The 16,045-nt window shown below is 48.6% G+C and overlaps 1 long non-coding RNA gene across 1 annotated transcript; it reads left to right on the forward strand.

The window, feature by feature from the left end:
- Positions 1-236: 236 nt before the first annotated feature.
- Positions 237-8,894, forward strand: LOC119095885 (uncharacterized). The gene is made up of 3 exons (XR_005093943.1): positions 237-255; positions 7,642-7,995; positions 8,234-8,894. It is a non-coding gene; the product is annotated as an uncharacterized LOC119095885 (long non-coding RNA).
- The last annotated feature ends 7,151 nt before the right edge of the window (positions 8,895-16,045 follow it).

Genomic DNA, 16,045 nt, shown 5'->3' on the forward strand with positions numbered 1-16,045 from the left:
CCCGATCCTGTTCGAGAACATTCCACTCCTGGTGGAAATTCCCAGCTCCTACCAACGCCACCACGTGACGGTCCTGCTCAGCTTCCTTGATCATGCAGACGTGGCTTAGCGTTTCATAAGTAGAAGGATGCGGATTTGAAGATAAAGAGAGGATCGGCGGAAAGCCCAACACGCCACCACGTCTTCACAGGTGTATAAAACACCCAGCTGTGCCTGAAGGCAGCGCCCAGTACTTGCACCGTTCCACGACAGCAGGTGAGTGTCTGCAGCAGCGTCGTTGCTCGGCCTGGATCGGCGATGGCACTAGCAGTAGCTGAAATAAGGAGAGAGTTGCTGGAGTCTGGCCCTCGGTGTCAACCAGTTTCACAACAGATATTTCGGTGTTTTTGGCAATAGCTTGCAATGCTACTTGGACAACTGGTGGGACAATCCAAGGTATGAACGCCGCTGCTGTTGGTTTTTCCTTTGGCTGTTCTGCTTTTTCAGCATACTTGTTGGGCTCCTAGTCCATAAAGCCCATGATGCACCCGTGGCCTGGGGAATACCTAGGTCACGCGGTGTGACTGAAAGTCCAGGTCTTACTGATTTTTGACTGGAAGTCCAGGTGCGATCAAGTGCTATCGATTTCGGCCAACTCATGCCGTGAACGTGTTGTTGGTCGCCTCGATCTGAGCGTCTTGGGACAATGGCCTGTTCTCGCCGGCTGGGTAGATGATCTCCAGTCGCTGATGTGGTCCAGGAATGTCGTTACGTCTTTTTAGGGTCGTCGACATATTTTAGACACACTGCTGGTCTGAGTGATGCAGTTGCTATTACCACATCCTCGAAATCTTTCAAATGCATGTTGGAGCCTTCATTGGCAGAGGTGGTCCTACGGCTACCTCCTCGGTTTCCTGACAGCATTGTTCGATCACGCCGAACGTGAGCACCTCCACGCTGTTGTTCGTTTGCACACCTGCCCTTTCAAAAGCGCCTCGTCGCTCCCCAACGCGATCAGCGCAACGTTGAGGGCGTCATGAGCTGCACGTTGGTGAACAGGACACCACGTCGAAGCAGAGCGGTAGTGAGTCGGGGTTTTCCACTAAGAGGATTACTTTAATTACCTGCGGATGGCGAGATGGGCCCGGCAGACGACGATGGGTTTTGGGGTGATGGTTATATGGTTTTGGGGTCATGGTTATATTTTGTATTTTATGGTTATACTTCTTACTTGGATCTCGTTGGTCACACTTGGCCTCTGGGAGTTGGGCCTATTTCAATGGTTGTCACGCGCTGCACTTGGCTTGTCTCACTGCTTCCTCTCGATTCGGAAGGTGCAGGTAGTTTTTGCGCGTTTGAAGCTGGCAAATTTAATCCTTTGTTCATTATTGCTTCCTCTTGCGGTGATTGATGTCCGTCACTTGTTTCCGGCATCGCCTTGTTTGTTTGTGGTTTGGTTTTAATGTTTTCTTGTGTTTGAGTGTCTCCATCGTTTGAATGTCAGCCTTTGCCACCCTTTGACCTTTGGCTGCATGAGCACTTTTGAATGAGTTCTATATGTGGTCGAAGCTGGTTCTTACTATGTGAACGTTGACTCCACGCTCGGTGTTGATTGCCCCACATAAATTTTGTTCCTGTGGTGGAAGGTAATTGGCTTTCTTACCAGAACGTGGGTCGTTTTTTCTCCCATCAGTTTGACTCATTTGATTTTGACGTTAATTGGTGCTTTCAGTCCTGCATGAATGGTCATGCTGTCTATATATATATATGCACACGGAGATCAAAGGTTGCGTAATGCGCGCTCGCTTGGTAGTCAGTTGCACCCGCCTACACCCGAAGGATGCCGCTTCGGATTTGCAGCGATAGATTTCAGTTTTTTGTTGCTGTTTTTTTTTTACTAAGTGAAGCGGGGTTTGAGCATTGCGTATGGAGTCCGTGCACGGACTACCGCTCTCGTACGATGTGTTGGCACGCACACAACGTTCCAGTCAGTTCATTTTTTAGTTGTCGTCGGGAGTTATTGAGTCCTGAACGGACTCCATGAGACTAAACGAACTCAAATCAGGTCATGTAATATGGTGAAGGAAGACTGTGCTTTGTTATGGCAGGCTAGCACGGAACACATATCCGTTATATGGCGCCGGATTTGGTGGAAATGCACGTCACGTGCCAGACCTCTACATCCGGTTTTTGGGCATTGCACATCGCGGCAAATACCGTGAAAGATGAGCGCTGCATCGCCCCATACGGCAAACCACACAGCGGCTTAGTTACAATATTGATAGCTACATATTTATCAGAATGAAAATGAAATGTTTTTTAGTAAACTGATTTTAGATCAAGTTAATTGGCTAAATGTATCTGTTGCGACAAGGCGCAAGGTGCAGATAGTATGACACCTTGCCTAGCGGAAGGTCACGCAATAAACTGGGCAACATGTTAAGGAATCCGATGCGTCTTTTCTAAATGGGCATTTTTAGTATATAGCATGGGCTCACATAGAACTGCAAAAAAATAAAGATGTGATTCAGCCGTCGTTGCGAAACAAAAGGTGAACAATTGTTCCCGGCTTCAAAGGAAAGGCTCCAAATGTAAAAATACTAATGCAAGCATTAGGTGTGGTGAAACAGGCTCTCTTATAACTATTGTTCTACTTCTAGGTAGCAAAGACTGCTCCACACAACAAAATTTCTCTGCTTAGTGAATATGCTCCTCGATTCGTCATTGTTTGATTACGTCATCGTACCCTACACAACATTGATCGAGAGCCAATTGACGGCCGTTTGATCTGGAAATCGTGGTCACGAACGCCAGGCATGAACGACCCTACCATTACATTTTACTCGGCCTTGATCGCCGCGTGGCTTATGGGATTGCAATATTTCAGTGACGCTATCATGGCATCATAAGTACCAAGGTGGCCTGGAAATACTCTCCCGAAATGCTCTCCCCATTTTCGTGCGCGTGTGGGTCAGAAACTAGAGAGATTTTTAAGGCCTTGAGAAGGGCAGGATTGTGAAGTGCCCTGAGAGGCCGTCAAGATGGCTGCTTCAGCTCAAAACCCCATACAAATGTGGAACCTTCCCTTTCATAGACGCGACCAGTAATCAGGCTGAAAAACGGCACCCATTTAACCGAACCATGTTCTTAAACGCAACATACAAAAATGTTCAGAGCGATATACGTTTTGCACGCCCAAGATGCATACAACCGTGTGAACATTGCGAGCCTCTGTTCTTAACGTCAGTGGTGAGGAGTGTTTTTTTGGCGCCTACGAAATTCGGAAACGACTCATTTGTCACTTGGGGCCAATGCATCCAAAACCGTTGTAATATAACTAAAATGCGATAAACCCCATCAAGGACAAGTTAAATGCAGTGAGTCATAAGCAACACGAACATCTTTTTTCATCACAGCACGAACGTTAGTTTAGTTGGTGCTCGTTTTGGGGAGTTGCACTTGCAACAGCTTCACATTCCGTCAGTTCTGTCATATTCGACAGTTCCATCCCGTCCATGCCAAAAGCACCGGTGTTTGGAACGTAAGTATCACGGCACGAACTGCTGGTGCAACGAGCGTAAAGCCGACAGGCGTGTTGATTTGGCTAAGGCCTCAGACGTCGCGTGTGCGGAAAAAGACGAGGGCTTTTATGGCCAGTGGGCGTATCATCATACATGGCACGTAACATATCCCATGGACTATTTGGATACATATTGGAACGACGCCAAAACCTCGATAAATGCAGGAATAATCATGCAGTACGGTTTGAAATGGGGATGCAATCACCCCACAGCACAAGCCTAAGCATCACTCTGATAGGGGGAGGTGCGACGCTCGCGCTGAGATTTTCTGAGCAGGCCTCGCCATCATGTCGTGCCATCGCGCCCAAATTTCCTCCGCTTTTGGGGCACTCCTTGTGCGTGTTTTGACACCTAAAATGTAAACCTGGGATTTCCGATTTCTTAGAAGCGGCAGTGTTTTAGGAGCACTGCAAGGCGGACCATGGCCAGCGGGGATCGCAGGTCGGCGCCGACTGCTCCGCGGGCGGTGCGCGGTAGACCGACGCCGTTATGTTAACAGAGCCCTACGCTGCAAATGTAAGCTTAAACATGCAAAACTGCGTGTCGTTATGTTACGAATTTAGCAAGAAGCCCGCCTGTTTATGTGTCGAGTCGTCACGGAGCATGGCCTCGTTCAAAGGGGTGTTGCAAATTTGCATGAGGTTTTGAACCGAAAAAGCCATCTTGAAGATCTTTCGGTACTGTAAACAATCCTACCCTTCTTGAGCACTAAGGCCCTCTAGTTTCTGAGCTGCACGCCCGCCAAAGTGGGGAAAGGTATATCGGGGCGAGTATTTCAAGGTCACCTTTGCATTCATGACGTCATAATAACGTCGTTCAAAACCTGCCATTCAGTAAGCCACGCGGCGATCAAGACCGATAAAAATGTAATTATCGATCATATATACGTTCACATCTGGCATCTGTGAGCCCGATTTCCAGATATAACGGCCGTCAATTGGCTTTCAATCAATGTCATGCAGGGCATGATAATGTAATCAAGCCATGACACATTGAGGGGCAAATTCACTAAACAAAGTCTATGCCGTCTTTCCTACTTAAAAGTATACCAATCGTTACAAGTGAGCCTGTTTCATCATATCTGATGCTTGGTTCAAAGTCTTCACATATTATTATTATATACAAATTATATACAAATATTCCCTTTAAGCCGTGCCCGGCCTGGGTTTGGGACGCCCGCGCGCGTCCGGGAAGTTCAGCTCCCCTGGGGTTTCCAATTTTCGTACGTTGGACGAGAAAAACAAAGATGCCGTTGTGAAGGCCCTATCAAATCATGAAAAATGCACGCTTAAGTTGTGACCTCGAGCCAAATGTGAGATCACCAGATTACAAGAAAGGTAAAACACGGTCGCTCTGATAGATGCGGTTAAAACGTGCTTGAGTATGTCAATACGGATGTTGAGGACAAGAAAGTGAGTGTTCAGACTTTGCGAAGTCCATTCCGATCATTTATGTTTCCCCACAAGGGTCAGGTTAGGTTAGGTTACCGTTCAAGTTTGGTCTGTCAGTAATTACAAGACCGATATTTTTTCTTTCATAATGTGCTTCTGATTACGTCCATCGTATTAGGTGTACCTGTTAGAAAAAGTGTTTCAGATATAAAATAACTCCTTTAGGCTGACCTAGAGGTTAGCTGAGGTCAACATAGGTAAAATTTATAAACCATCCAACCTAAAAAAATTGAAGTGCCAACCTGGTCTAAGTGACCAGTGCAATGCTTTTCTGTGGTCAGAAATAGTGGGTTGTACATTCACAGGTACTCAAAATAACATACCTGTCCTATACATTATACAAAGTCCCTTCAACATTTGGCGATGCATCTGTAACAAGTAGAAGGGGAGCTTTGGCACATCGGGTTATATGTCATCAGCTTCACAAACACGATAAGGAGGTGGTTGCACGCGTCGCACTCGTTCATCTAGCCTCTCCGCGGCTAACAACAGAGGTGATCGACTTTGGCTGATCTCATATGACCTTGCATGTCCTCACTTGACCAGTTTTGACCTCATCTGGAGTAGAACGATACCACGGCATGCTTTCAGTGCGCTACTCGAATACCGCGCCGAAAACTACATAATACAACTGCCTGTTTGGCAATCAGCATGTGTTTTACAGAAGGCATCCACGGGGGCAGGTCATGACCTGGGCCAAGTTCATGTGCTCTGTGGTCTTATCACGGTTGTGGCTGTGATTTATTACCCTTGTCCTTGTATTGAAACATCAAAACTGCACAAAAAGATGAGCACTAACGTCAAATATTTACGACAAACCAAAATTGAACCGAGCTTAGGTCAATGAGCTCGCCTATTGAAAAAATATGACAGCGCAAACTGTACCCATTTAAAACCGAAACTCAAAACAAACTTCGAGGCTCACCTCTTTGACCTGGCATAGGTTTCTGGTCAAACTTCAAATCTGAACAAGGGGTGTTCAAGTAATTGATAAACAGGTACTGAAAATCTGGTGTTGCCGTCGTTTTTTACCTGTGCTAGATAAAAAAGAGGGAAATTCAACTTCCCCGGCCGAGCGCGGGATAAATCAATATGCAAAACTGAAAAGGTCAATTTTCAGGAAGACTTAGCCTATGACTTTGCCTACTAGGGTCAATTATCCAACAGGCAGCATATAATCCATTACCAATGATCTCATGGAGACCATCTTATTGTTTTCTTGCCAGGCTCTGTATTTCTTTGTTTCGAAGCGGCAGAGTGCATTGCACGATATCCCCAGCGTCTCGCATCCCATCCGGTATTAGTCAGTGGCACGAAAAGTAGGCCAAATCCGGGGAGAAACGCCGTTTGTAAATGCATTTTGTAGGTATGTTAAGTCTTTCAGGTCTTAGCTTCCCGGAACTCACTTTCCAAAACCACGCTCCAGCTATCATATCTGAAAAGAAAGTGGGATAAATTGGGAGCAGGTTTGTTTTTAGTACACTTGGGAGAAAGGCTCAGCAATTTTTCTTTGCTTAGCCTCCTCCTTCGCCCACCTCCTATGTATTTTGCAACGCTACGTTTCTGTAGCTATACATTTCCCGATAAACATGAACTTTCATTCGCCAAAGAATAACATCATACATAGCTTGAAACGAGATTATGCAGTTCAGGTCATACCCCTTGCACCCTTGCCCCAGTTCAACCAGCGGCTTACCACCTCAAAGCCGCTGTTCTTCTCAGGGGCAGGGGGCTCCAGATAAATCCCTGACATGCGCCACTTCAATGTCCATCGTTGGCCTCTGAAGTTACAGTTAGGGTATCCGTAAATAGCAAACCTGTTAGATCAGCGAGGTTTTCAAACACTCCTGCCCGCCCGGCCGGCATGGTAGATCTCTAGAAGAGCCGTACAGCTCCTCATAGAAAGTGACGATAAGCTTCCACAAGCCGATGAGCTTCTCACGACCCAAGCACAACCAGCGGCAGCTTATGCACATGTACATACGGTCTTTCACTGAACCCAGCTCACGACCGTGTCTCCACCATTCGAAGCTATCCGTCTGAAGTGGCGCTACTTTTCAAAACGTCTCGTAGCAGACTGATCACGTCCGGCTCAAGGTGCTGAAGCAAGCCACCGTTCCTACGGCTAGTAATGAGTCTAATTATCTGTTACTCGTTCATACTGTTTGTCATCTTACAGAAATCTTGGATGGCCAATATGTGAAAAGCACTGGTCTGACGGACATGGAAAAACACTGCATCACCACTGATCTGTGACATCAGCACTGATATAGTATAGTTTGCTGCATATTTCTGCCCATTTCTTCCAACAATCCGGACGGAAGCTGCAATATTTGGAAATATTTGGTGACTCAGCCCGCTCACGGCAATGTTCTGACATATTCTGGACGAGCACGCGCTTCAAGTGTTGGCGAGTGCAGACCAATGCTAAGGCTATGGTTTGCTGCATTCGTTTTTCTTTTGAATTTTGTCACAAAACAGCTCACAAAAAGTGTCATTTTTGTGACCGACCATATCCAATAAATCGGAAGCTTCTTCACCACTGCTTAACGCATCTAACTCAGCTCGTGTCGACGATACCAAACTGTGTTTCCTGACTTCTGGCGCACCTCACCAGTTCTACTCCTCAGGTCGCCATGAAGCGGTTCGCCATCCTCTTCAGCGCCATGAACATCGTCAGCTGGGGCTTCCCCCACGGGATCGGCTATGGAAATGTTGGAATTTACCCCAACGGGGGCGTGGCTCCCCTCGGATATCCCTTGGGCGGAGGACTTCCCCTTCATGCTCCCTGGCAGGGCGGACTTCCTGTTAATTCCCCCTGGCAGGGCGGAGTTCCCGCTCATGCTCCCTGGCAGAGCGGACTCATCTATGCACCCCCAAGCCCCGGCGTAGCCAGGGGATCTGCCCAGGGCAATGTGGTTACGGGTCAAACTCTGGGCCCGGCCGGCTTGTCTTCAATCACCAACGTTAAAGCCACAGCACAGGTGAGCTTCTGCTGGTGTGTTCTGCTGGCAGATGCGGCAATCCGTTTTTGGCGACTCGTGCATTGTGTTTTAACATTATAACGATCGATGTATAAACTTTCTGAATTTGGCCATGCTGCGAAAAGTAACTGCAGAGTAAGCACCACAGTCGGTGAAAAGGGCGACGCGGCGACTAGGAGTCGCCTGCTCCATCCTGTTCTCCAGCCCAGAATGTGACGCATGCGTTCTCTGTTTGCAGGGTTTCGCCGCGAACGGCGGCCGCAGCGAAAACTCAGCGTATGCCAACAATGCGCAGCTCGGCGGCCTCCTGGGCCAGAGCTCGACCTCCGACGCTGGAGCTGTCTCCAACCAGTCCGGCGGGGGAGGCTACTTTTGGTAGCAAACAGATGGCGGTCGCGACCAGCGCCGGACTGGAGCACGGTGCTCTTGACGATTGGAAAACCGAGAATAGTTTTAGACTGGTGGAAGATAGCGTTACCTAAGAGGGATCCTGAACACCAAGCCTTTCGTGGAAGCCACATATATCCAAGCAAGTCCGAAACTTCACAAATGTGTTGTCATATCGAACTTCTGAGGAACAACCGCTGGATAGCGAGTGACATTGTTTGAAGGTCGCTGACCTAGCCGGATGACTTCTCGTCATACACTGAGTCCGCGGTATGTCAGGGCGTGTCTCGAGATACGAGTGTAACAATGATCACCACAGTCAAATTTCCCCCTCTTGTTTATGCATGATAATGTCCTATGCTGTTTGTATATTAAGAATAAAAAGCTCGCATTGTCCTGTATGGTATCGCTACCACTTAACTTCAAAGGGTATGTTCTACATTTGAAGATAGCAAAACAATTATCAGATAGGATCAAATAATGGTTTACTTTTAAGTGAAAAAACTGCTTTAGACCACACAACTTATCTTTTTAGTGAATATGCTCCTCACTGTGACGTTGTTTGTGTCATCGTACGTTACACAACATTCGTTGAGAGCTAATTGACGGCCGTTTCATTTGGAAATCGGGCTCATGAACGCCAGATATGAACGACTCGTCCGTAATATCTTTATTGGCCTTGATCGCCGCATGGGCAGCGCAATAACGGGATTTGAATGAAGTTGTTACGGCGTTAACGATGCCTGGGTGACCTTGAAATAGTATGCACGAAATAGGTTGCACATCTATGCGGGCGCGTAGCTCAGAATCTGGAGGGGTATCGGTCTTAAAAAAGGCAGGGCTGTGAACTGCACCGAATTATCGACAAAACGGTTATTTCATTTTGATACCCCATTCAAACGTGGAACCTCCTCTCAGATCCCAAAATTGTGGCGGCAATTATGGTGGTGTTACTACCGAGACTTTTCACCAAAGGTATGCAAGTGCTGTGACTTACTTTCCACATCTGGAATCAAGCATGGTCGACTTGTTGACAGGACCAAGGCCATGGGTCCGAACACGATCCAAACAATGCCGAGAGAGCACGCTGCAGTTTCGTAAAGGCTCGGTGTAGCCGCGCCGAACTGCACGGCTGTCGGCAGTTGAATAGTGGGTCTTTTGGTGTACAGAGCTAGACGCGCCTTGTAAGGCCCACGACCTTACAGGTCGTGGTCCTGGCAGGTCCAAGTCAGGCGCGGATGTCAACAAAGGGCAATTTCTTGTTAAGTGAAGGTGGTTTATTTTCAGCATAACAACGCATAGGGATCGGGGCTGTCAAATTGGACTACTAAACCAATGTTATCGAAACTCTTACTAAAAGCTCAGCCTTTCACTGCGAACCATACATATATTTAATGTATGAGGTTTTTAACACGCTTGGCGACATTTCACATACTGTTTTTGTTGCACGGACACCAACTACAGGCTGGTCGAACAAACAGGCTGTGCGTGAAGCAGCTAGGCGAGAGCTGGCAGAGATTACGAACATTGGCTAAGCATGTTAGCATTTCACTGGGCATTGCTGCTGGGATGCCATGGATATACTTGTGTAGGAGAACGTAGCGACGCGCCCGCCAGGACTCGTCCAAAAACCGACTGACACCCGCGAGGGTCGGGCCCCTGCCGCCGCCTCAGCCGCCGACCCTTGACCCCCGGCGAATCGGGAGACCCGCAGTCACGTGACGCCCCCCGGCACCCAGTCAGATGCAGAGCTCTGGAGACGAGGGCGAGGGCGGACATCCCGCACAATCACACCACAACCTGTGCCTGCAGAGCCAGTGCAGGGGGCTCGCTGGTACTGGTGTCCTCAAAGCAAGGGATTTTCTTGCAGCTTCCAATGAACTACTAGGATCTTAATCGTCCTTGTTCATTTCGTAAATTGCTAGTAATCCTCCCGTAGTTCTTGCCTAAACGAATTTTGCGCTCGTTTGTTAGGGTGGCATTACAATTTATTCGTGGTTTTGAGGTGTGTACGAATTTACATGAAGTGGTATATCTTAATGGCAAAGCGTTCCAGGACGACCAACATATTCCCGGCTTCTCGACAGGGGATCTAAAGGAAAATACGATTATTACACAGTATTTATAAGTAGCCATGGTCAGATGTATTCAGCCTGCGTCGAACATACTTTGCTGTGATGCCATGCAACACCGCGGCTTCACTCCAAAAACGCCAAAACGTTAAGAAAGCCATCTCTTATCGCAGAGCTCCTTGCAGTCGGCACCCGTCTAGCCAAGGAGCTTCCTCAGAGTTCAGATCGCGAGACCTCGTTGCAGGTAGGCTACCGTGGTAAAGGGTGCACAACCATATATGGGTAGATAGACGTGCATGGCGCCTGACCGGGCCTACCGTCCCGCCAATGCCCCGATTACCTGTCTCATCCTACCCTTGTGGCTCACATGAGTGTTGATGTCGGGCGTGCCTGAGTCACAACGGGTCGAGTCGTACGCTAACACTTTCTGCCCCGTATACTGACCAATAGGCTCCTCGATATAAATTCGCTCTTGTGGGGAGGCGTGACAGCGGCAGCCGGCGACGCACAAACGTCCAGCGGCGGCCCGGCAGCAGCGCAGCGCACGCATCCCACCACGGAATCCCCCCCCCCCACACCATGCACACACAGTAACAAACTATTGTGCATTTTTAACAAAACTAACAAAGAAAAAAGTTACTTAAATGGTTTAGAACATGCCGGCTTGCGAGCTTTTGGAGCAAAAACCCTGACGCCCGGCGTTGCGTCCTCCATAACCCGCGCGGCGTCGGCTACACCAGTACCGCCGGCTAATAGGCGGATGCAAATGATGACGCCTCTGAAAGCTGCACTTCCGAACGATTTAGCACATATATTCGTAGAAGGCAATTCTGATGTTTAAAACACTTGTGCAATTTCTAAATTTACCATAGGGACGGATTAGCATGCACAACAAGGCAAACGAGAGCAGAACTCTGGTAGTGGAACTGGAGGCGTAAAGGAGCAATCTCTTTTTCCGTGTTGCTGTAACTGTAAATGCTTTTAGAGAGTAACGCGAGACTTCAAACGAAGTTCACGCCCAGTCTCATTTTTTCAACGGCACACATCACTTTTGAAATAGATTCGGAATACTTTTTCAGGGCGGCCGCTCTCGCACTCCGGCACTTACCGCCCGGTGATAGGTGCGTCGGCTAAGGCCGTTCGGTTTTGCAGACGCTGTAACCACGCCCACAGCTGTTCTCGCTCCTAAGACTGCGAACGCACAGACTCAAAAATTGTTTAGATTGAAGTGCTTCGCTAGTCGATTCTGAAAATTATGGACGTCCCGCAACAAACATGTGTTGGTCTTTTATCTTTTTTGACCTCGTTTCAATCGACCATACCAAACACTTATAGGAACCCTTACCTTTTTTCCAGACAAAGGGCGCCGTGGGTAAAACACTAAGAGGCACTGTATCGTTCCCGGACAGGGGTTGAGGGGCTAATCGATCCAAGCGCGGGGCGAGTACCGACTGCCATTCTGACGTCACTGAGGCTGGTTCCCCAGCTCGATCCAGGGCCCTTAGAAGGATGCATCATACACTATCCCTTCCCATCACACATCATCCTTGACGCGCATGACAACGTCTCTCATCCCCGCAGATTGTCCGATGGTTACGCAGGGACTTAAGTTCGGCTCAATGAACGCCTAGTTTAAATGGGGTGAATGTACTCTGTTCCAAACAGGGGCCCTAACTGGCACAGGCTGACTGACTGACTGACTGACTGACTGACTGACACCTTTTTTCCTCAGTGTGAACTCTTGTAACTCACACGTGTTTTCCTTGTCAGAGGGCCCCGACCAACGCAAAAAGCCTTCTGGCATTCGGGGTCCGGTCCCGTTTTATTTTAAACAAATGCTCCCCCGGGTCAACACATGACCCCTTATTAACACAGGAGCCCTTGTTGGTCACTGAGGTCCCCTAATCAACACAGGCCCCCTCATTGTTTCAAGGACCTCGATCGGTGCAAACTGCGTGCACCAGCCTCGCTCCTGCTCGGGAAGTAGGCCCTAGGACTCAAGCCGACACGGAGCCAACCGTTTAGCGCTGGTGGCCTCCGGCCGAAGTAGACGCTAGCGTTGGCCCAGAGTCTCAGTCGGCGCAAGGTGTTCTCTGACCTACAACTAGCTCTTCGTGCCCTTCGGTTCCTCACGATCAGATCCTTGATCGCCGGTGTCGAAGGGTCCCTCGGTTCCCTCTGCGGGCCCTTGAGACACTGCCCCTGTCCGACTCTGGGGCTCTTGTCAATACAGGACCCCCTGTTAGGCATTGCGGGCCCCTGACCGACAGCGGGGCACTCATTGACTCAGGGGCTCGACCAACAGAAATCGCTATCCACAGTTCTGTTCCTGCTTTGGAAATCGGCCCTCAAACCCAGGCCGTCTAAGATTTGGTGAGATGGCGAAAAAGAAGTTTTTGAGACCATGTTTTTGGTCGTCAAAATGCAATAATGGAATCAGGCTCAGCCTATGAAAGCGAGAAATTATCATGAAAAAAGATAAAATAAAATTATAACCCGCATCTTTCACATAACTGACAGAAATTCTCTGTCCAATGTTTCTAAGGCGCTGCTTTGGGTAGGAGTCAGTCATTTTCTTTCCTTCATAAGTGATATCCTTGGTCATCGGTTTTGGTTTCACGAAAGCGATGCCCAGTCAGCCATCCACGTACGAACCGGTTCGGTGCGTCTCAGGGTTCTCTGTTGACAACCGGACTTTATTCGTATTCACTGTATCATAAAATCAAGTCTGAAGCGCATGCAACTGGAAGCGGCTTGAGCATATCGCTATTATCAAGCCAACATCACCCATCTGTTGAGGGCCAGACGCACCCCTGTAGATCAGCCGCCCCAGCACCTTACACCACCCATCTGCTGAGGGCCAGGCGCACCCCTGTAGATCAGCCGTTCTGGCAACCTTCACCACCAGTCTGCTGAGGGCCAGGCGGACCACTGTGGATCAGCCGCCCCAGCACCTTACACCACCCATCTGCTGTGGGCCAGGCGCACCCCTGTAGATCAGCCGCTCTGGCAACCTTCACCATCCGTCTGCTGAGGGCCAGGCGCACCACTGTGGATGGCGCGTCCTGACCGGTGACACTAATTCGGAGCTGCCTTCGTGAAATGTCGAGTTTACAAACTCCATGTTGTGCATAAGCTTTGTTAAATCGGAGGGTTTTCCAACTAGAGGATCAGTAAGGTCAAGTGCCACGCGGCTGTGACGAACGAAGCCGGGCGTTGGCGGGCTGATTCTGACGGATGTTTAAGCCACATGTCATGGCAGGTAGGTGAGACTGCTGTCCTAAGCACCCCATGTAAGCATTAGCAATCATGGCGACTAACGAATTTCATTTGCCGTAGCGAAATCCTTGGTGTAAGCATCTTACCCAGATTGGAAAGCCCACTCAGATGTAGCTAACCGTGGAGCTTATTATCGCCAGAATACGTTCGATGCGTGCAGGTCAAGTCGGTACATTTACAGCAGTCATAATAATGATTGGAATGAAGGCGCAAACCACAAATGTTTCGCCACAGGAAGAGCGATTGCTTAATGTAGGAACTTTCAGAAGCGTAATATATATATATATATATATATATATATATGAATATACACCACACACATATATATATATATATATATATATATATATATATATATATATGTATACAACACATTACCGATAATCACGATGCCCGGTAATCATGTATATCACACCGTATCGTCGTCCCTTTTTGAAGGCGCGCGGGGTGGCGCAGACGTCATGCCCGGGCCAGCTGACCCGGATCGCGCGGTCACCGGCGCACGCGTACGCCCTGTGTCGCTTCCGTCGGTCCAGGAGGCCAAGCGTGACAAGTGCCGCCGGCGCCCAGCGGCGCCGTGCCAGGACAGAGGGCGGGTGGTTGTTCTCGAATCGCGTTGGGGACTGCTGCGCACACTATGTAAATATTTCCAGTATTTTTATTTAATTTCGATTGGGAAACTCCGCCGTTCTAGAAGATCCTAAGCATGGGCTCACCTTACATAACCCGAATCAAAATGCCTCCTCGGATTGCGCCATTCTATTTTGATATCTGATGAGGAACAACCAAAAATATAAGTATAATGATATATCTCATATATAAAAATATAAGGCCGATTTCGTACTGAAATTGTAAGTGCAACGTCGTTACATGTGTAATCGCAACGAACGGCCGTTAAAACTCGTCTTCTAACTTAGATCAAAACTTCTCAAAAGCTGGCCAGCTGATCGTGGGAGCCCCGGCGCCAAATGAACAGCTGCCACATGCACCAGGCGTTGGAGTCCTCCACGAAGTCGCGCCGCCGCAGTCGCAGTGGGGCCAGTCCCAGCGACGGCGCTTTGGCGTCAGGCGAAACCCGCCGCGCGGATAGGGCGGTAGTAATTACGCTGCAGGAATGGTAGGTCAGGGAAATTCCCAAGGAGGGACCGTCTTAAGCCACGCGGTGTCTGGTCCGATAAACGGCCATGACATCAGCGGCCACATTTCATGCTGACCACAACATAAAATTGGGGTTTGGACACTTTACTTTCAAAACGTCGTTGAATTTAACACGGTATGTAAAATACTTTGTTTCCGAAGAGGGATTCTTGCCTGAAACGAGGTAGTCATGCCCTAGCCATTCCCCACAATAATTCTTACTGGTTGTTGGGTCGTTATAAATGCATTTATCTATACTGAAGCAATACCAGATGTACACTCGTAACCATGTGAGCATTCTTAAAGCAGTCAGTCGTTGACGTGTCGTGACATTCCCATCAGTGTGATAAAGTAATTCATTACGTCATTCCATGAGCTGGATATTACCACTTCTATGTGGCACGATGCAATAAATGGACGCAGCTAGCTCCTGGAGTGAGCAGTATTCTTGTCTCAGTTTAAACCAAACATCAGTTTACTATTCGTTGCGTTTAACAGCATATTCAAGAAACGTAACCGAATTTGTCACTGATAATGCACTCACCCAGCAGCGTTAAGCCGGTGAAATCACACCTAGCAAGCAAGCCAACACAGACAGCAGGATGCTGCGGCATAACCGTCAGTAACGTCACCATGTGCTATCAGGATGTCACTGTCAGGCGGGAGCGAGCGGCTGGAAGCAGGCATCAAAGAACCACAGCAACCTAGGTTCCTCATCCACTCCCGCTGGTTAACAATAGCCGTGACTACCCTCGCTCTGTATACCAGGAGTGGGTCCAAGTGGTATATGAAGAAGATAGTCACCTTCGTACAGCAAGTGCAGAGCCACATGTGGGTTAACCTAAAAGCGCAACACAATTTAAAAGTGGTAATGTTCACCTCCTTCTGCGTCGTGGAGCCGCTTGGGCTTTAGCCAAACATGTTCAAGATGTGACTCGTTACATCGCGCAACATAACGCGTGTTTCACGCATCGCGACAAGTACTTGTGGTCATGATAGCTGCCAACAAGAGCGTGGTACGGAAGGAGGCAGCGGACAACGTTATTGCTGCCGTGAGACTTGCGCAACATTCATGTCTTTGGCATTCTAGAGCTGAACTGGGAGACGTGGCGTGTCTCCATGCTGCATGGTTACGTACAGAAACACGTTTCGCGTTGCTTTCATTATCGCATTGC

Source organism: Pollicipes pollicipes, unplaced genomic scaffold (genome assembly GCF_011947565.3).
Source record: "Pollicipes pollicipes isolate AB1234 unplaced genomic scaffold, Ppol_2.1 Scaffold_4219;HRSCAF=4965_pilon_pilon_pilon, whole genome shotgun sequence".
Lineage (NCBI taxonomy): Eukaryota > Metazoa > Arthropoda > Thecostraca > Pollicipedomorpha > Pollicipedidae > Pollicipes > Pollicipes pollicipes.